The following is a 5,000-nucleotide window of genomic DNA, read 5'->3' on the forward strand; positions in this document are numbered from 1 at the left end:
CTCCCCGTCCCGGCCCCCTCACGACGCAGCCTGCTCTGCGAGTGGAAAATGTCCAGGCGGAAGCCGCCCCAGCCCCCGGTGCAGAAGGCGGGGACCGGTGGACGTGGCGCCACCGAATTCTGTGTCTTTGTTTTTAAATTAAAAAAAAATTTTCTTTCAAATTTTCTACGCCCGCCCCAATTTGGGGGTTTTATAGAGTGTGCTTCCTGCTTCAGTAGTCTACTGCAAGTCTTGGGGTGTGTGACTGGACTGCAGGAATGGTGGTATGGTGCGACCCAGCTGCTTTGTGGGTGTGAGACTGTGGTGCTGTGTCGCATTTATAGCATCAACAAGAGGCCTACCATTGAATACACAAGACGAGGACAGGGGTGCTTGCATAGAGGGTCAGTTGTCTTTTTCACTTTTCTTCTGACTGAGATATTACTTTTCGAGTTCTTGATGCCCAGTAGATGCAAGGCAGATTTGTATCATGTGAAGCAGAAGGCACTTGCTCTCCAGCCACGAGGACTCTGGTTTCTTCAGCACAAAGTTAGCCTCGGCCTTCTCAGCCTCTACAGACTTTCAGGTCAAGAGAAGCAAGAAGCTCCCCGCTCCCCACCCTGCCATGGAGCTCACTCAGCCTCTCCAAAGGTGGCTTCCAGAGTGTGGTTTCACTCTGGAAGTGTGTTTTCACTTGGAGGTGGTACGGCTGCCTGTCATTCCTTCACCCTCGCCCCCAGCCTTCCTTTAGTTCCTTTCTTCCTTCCTGCCTTCTGTTCTTTCTATGTCAGCCTGTGCCAGACCCTGTGCCAGGTGCGGAGGATTAAAGGTTCAATAAAACCCAGGCTTGGCCTCACCGGTGGACTGGATATCCCCCAGGGCAGCCATTGCACATGGATCTGAGATTCTGATTCTAGAACTGCAGTAACTAGAACACATAAGACAGATACTGAAATGCAGGTGTTGTGCAGAAAGATTAACTTTGACTATGGAAAAAGAAGTGGCAACCCACTCCAGCCTTCTTGCCTGGAAAATCCCATGGACAGAGAAGCCTGGTGGGCTACAGTCCATAGGGTCACAAAGAATCGGACATGACTGAAGCAACTTAGCAGATGTGGTTGGATCAGGGAAGGCTTCACAGAGAAGGAGAAGCTGCAGTGGGTTTTGGAGGATGAAGAGGAGTTTGCCAGGCTGACGAGATGGGGGAAAGGTTTCAAAGAATAGCCCAGGGAACAGTTTGCTTTGCTGTGTGTCTCTCTAAGCATCCTGGCTGGAGCATCCATTGTTGGAGGAAGGAGAGTGGAGACAAGCAAGCTTGGGGAAGGAAGCAGAGCTCCACTAAGCAAGTTTTCCAGAGAGCAACCATAGGAGGCATGCAAGGCTGGTGGCAGGTTAGTGCTGAGCTCAGCGTCGCGTTGGAGACAGAGTCGCCTCTGCTGCCATCGTCCTTGCCTCCTGTCGCCTTGGGTCTCTCCCCTGGGACCCCAAGCGCGGGGCCCACACTGCAGACTGTCGGCTCCGCAAGGCGGCAGCTGTGACAACATCTGCCTCGGCGTGAGGATGGCATTTGGTGCCGGGGAGGAATGGAGAGCAGGCCTGAAATGAAACCAATAATGAGTTTTTTAAACATTTGTTTTATTGTTGCTCTGAACACGCGCCTTGCTTTAACCCGGCGGATGGAATTCTATTGTGTCCGAGTCCACTGATGCTGGAGAAGGGTTTTTGGTAAAGAATGTGTCAAGGAGAAGGGAGGAAATGTTTGAAGCTGCCCTTTCCCCCTGCCTGCGGGGCAGGTGGGCTCCTCAGAGCAGGGCTTTCGGAGCTGTGGCTGACGGGAGGGGCAAGGATTTGACTTTTGAACACAGAGTGCTGCAGGCAGGGAGATACCCCTTGCATTGTGTTCAGAATGTTTTCTTAATCAAAACACGATGCCAAAAGCCCTTTCGAGGGAAGGGAAACTTGGGCACCCGCACGATCTTACTTATAAATAGCTCAGACCTGCTCAGCAACCATGCACTCCTGCAGCCAGCGGGAGCTTTGAAGGAGCTGTCAACCCATCCAACGTACACCCTTCCCCAGTCATTGTAGGCAGAAACAATGCCACCTTCCCGAAAGGAAATCGGCAATAAAAACTCCTGCAGGATTTCCTACTTGGAGTTTTTCCCATTCAGACCCAAGATGGGCAGACACCCACCCCCACCCCCACAGCCAGGCCCAGCACCCCTGTGACTGTGAAGCCACATTCACACGTTCCAGGCACTTGAATATCTGGCTTTTCCTGAGTGGGGCATGGAAACTGCTTTTACAGTACAACAAAGCCTTTTTTTTTTTTTTTTTTCTTTTTTCCTCCTCCAAATTGCCTTTCTGTTTCACAAATCTTAGGAAGCTTCCAAAATCAGTGTAGAAGACGTCAGAGGATAAGGTGGCAAGTGCTTTTTACAAAGTGCCCAGTTAGCTTAAGAAGGCTTTGGGATTGCATTTTTAAAACTAATAGGTGGATGTGTTTTTCTTTTTCTCCTTCTCTCTTTTTAAATAAATGCTGTGCTTTATAGCAGCACGATCTTGCTGCTTTACAGTATCGATAAATGCAGGTACACCTGCGCTATAAAACCCCCTTTACATGAAGCAGGCCGTTCCTACTTTATAGCCCATTTTTCACCCATTGTTCTCGAGTCATGTCATAGGTGTGCTGTAATGGGCTGGGGAGGTGGACGTCTTGAAGATCAGTTTAACGAAATGGTCTAATTTTGCCAACTTTAGTGCCAAAATCTGGATTGAAAAACGCAAGACTAATATCCCAGTAGACGTGCAATATGATGTCACTTCCCCGAAAATGGCCAAGATAAACATCTATTTCCAGACCACTTGCACTTACAACATGAATTCTACCTCTTTTTCAATCCCCAAATTACGGTTCCTGTTTTCTAACAATTTTAATGTTAACCTGGTTGACATTTGAACTTTCCTGACTTTTTCTCAGACTCGAAGATTTTATTACATTGCTGGTGGAGGAGGCAGAATTCCATTCCAACTATAATGATACTTTTGGAGCCTGAAAACCTGCTAACTTTTAAAAATGAAGCAAGGCAGATTGAATAGTCCTTCTGACAGGAGCGTATACACAGTTGTACAATTGAGAACCTCAGGACTCGCCCCACAGAGCTCTGCAAAGCGACGCTTGCTGATTGGATGCTCATTTGCCATCTGGGAAGCCTCATATTTTGTTTTTATTTCCCTTTGAAAGGGTGAGTGGAGTTAGTTTGTATCAGTATGAATACAGGCAATTACCACGAGGAATTCTTTTCTCAACCAGTCAAGTGTTTGTGGAGTGTCTATTACATCAGGCAAAGCTCTCCGGGGATATAAATATATAGACCTGTTGCTCACAGACAAATGAGATGAGCATCTACTGTGTGCCAACACTTTACATGCTTTATCCCAAACCACACAACACTCATGCGGAGCTGAGGCTGTAGTCCCCATTCTACAGATGGTAAAACTGAGGAGGAGCAATGATAAACCAGCTGTTGTACCGCTGCTGCCGCCAACGGCTCCCACAGCACCTCATTTGCTGGACACTTTTGCTGCGTATCAGACAGTGAGCTGAGCACATCCTGTAACCTTGGAGTGTCCCTGTGAGGGAGAAGCTACTACTTACCCATTTTACAGATGAGGGATCTGATGATGGAGGCAGGGAAGTTACTTGGCAGCAAGCGCTGGCATTAAGTTTCGCAGCCAGACTCTGTGGCCTCCGTTGTCAGGCTGGGGGAGTGATCGTTCTCCTGAGCACACTCCACGGACAGAGAACCCCAGCCCTGGACATGCTCATGAGTGTGTTCACGCGTGGAAATGTGACGTGCCATGAAGAGCTGAGGCGTCAGGAGTGGCACGGAGTGTCAGAAGAGCTCAGAGAGACAGGTGGGTGGAGAAGGAGGTCCCGAAGGGGGCCCGCCGCAGGCCAGGGTTTCCATGGCAGGACAGGCGGGGCATGACTGTCTGCACCCCCGGACTCGCGGTTCATGCACCCCCTCTCCTCTGGCCAGGCTGGATGGCGGCCCTGAATGTCGGGGCAGCAGGTGGGCAGTGCGTGTGCGCTCTGAGCGGGAACGTTTGTCTCAGCCGTTGTGGACGGAGACCACCACACACTACCAGCTACCGCCCCACCTGCTGCCCACCAGCACTAGTACCAGAGTACTGTGGAGTGCCCCTGCTGCTGCCCACTGCCAGTACTGTGACGCCGCCCCGTACTGCCGCCTGTGCAGCTGTCTACTACTGTTACTGTGACTACTACCACCTACTATGGCACCTGCTACTGCTAGTATCCACTGCTGTTGCCTACTGTTACTACTGCCAAAATCACATACTACCACCACCGATGACCGCCACTACCTATCATTACTACCACTGCTACTACTACCGCCACCTACTACTACTGTTACTACTTACTACTCCCAACTGCCGCCTACTGCTACTGTCTACTACTATTATACTGCTACCCACTATTACTAGTACTACTACCACATCCTACCAACTACGACCTTCTACTAGCACCTGATACTACTCTATCCACTGCTATTGCCTACTATTACCACTGCCAAAATCACATACTACCACCACCGATGACCACCACTACCTATCATTACTACCACTGCTACTACTACTGTTACTACTCCTACTACCAGCCACCACCTACTGCTACTGTTACTGCTACTACTACTCCTACTACTATTACTACCTGCTATTACCAACTACCAGTTTGTACTACCAGTACCACCACCCCAACCACTCCCACCTGCTAGGCTGCTCCACACACACACACACACACACACACACACACACACGCGCGCACGTGCTCTATATTCATCCTCTCTTCTCTCCCTCCCTCCGTCTCTCTCTACACCCACAGACACACACAGAACACAACATACATATTAAAATGGTACCCATGCCACGTTCACTTAATATAACTAAAATGCTGCTTTGAAGCTGCCTTTGACCTGCGGCATCCCCCTTGTGTGCCA

The sequence above is a fragment of the Bos indicus x Bos taurus genome, chromosome 26, assembly GCF_003369695.1.
Source record: "Bos indicus x Bos taurus breed Angus x Brahman F1 hybrid chromosome 26, Bos_hybrid_MaternalHap_v2.0, whole genome shotgun sequence".
Lineage (NCBI taxonomy): Eukaryota > Metazoa > Chordata > Mammalia > Artiodactyla > Bovidae > Bos > Bos indicus x Bos taurus.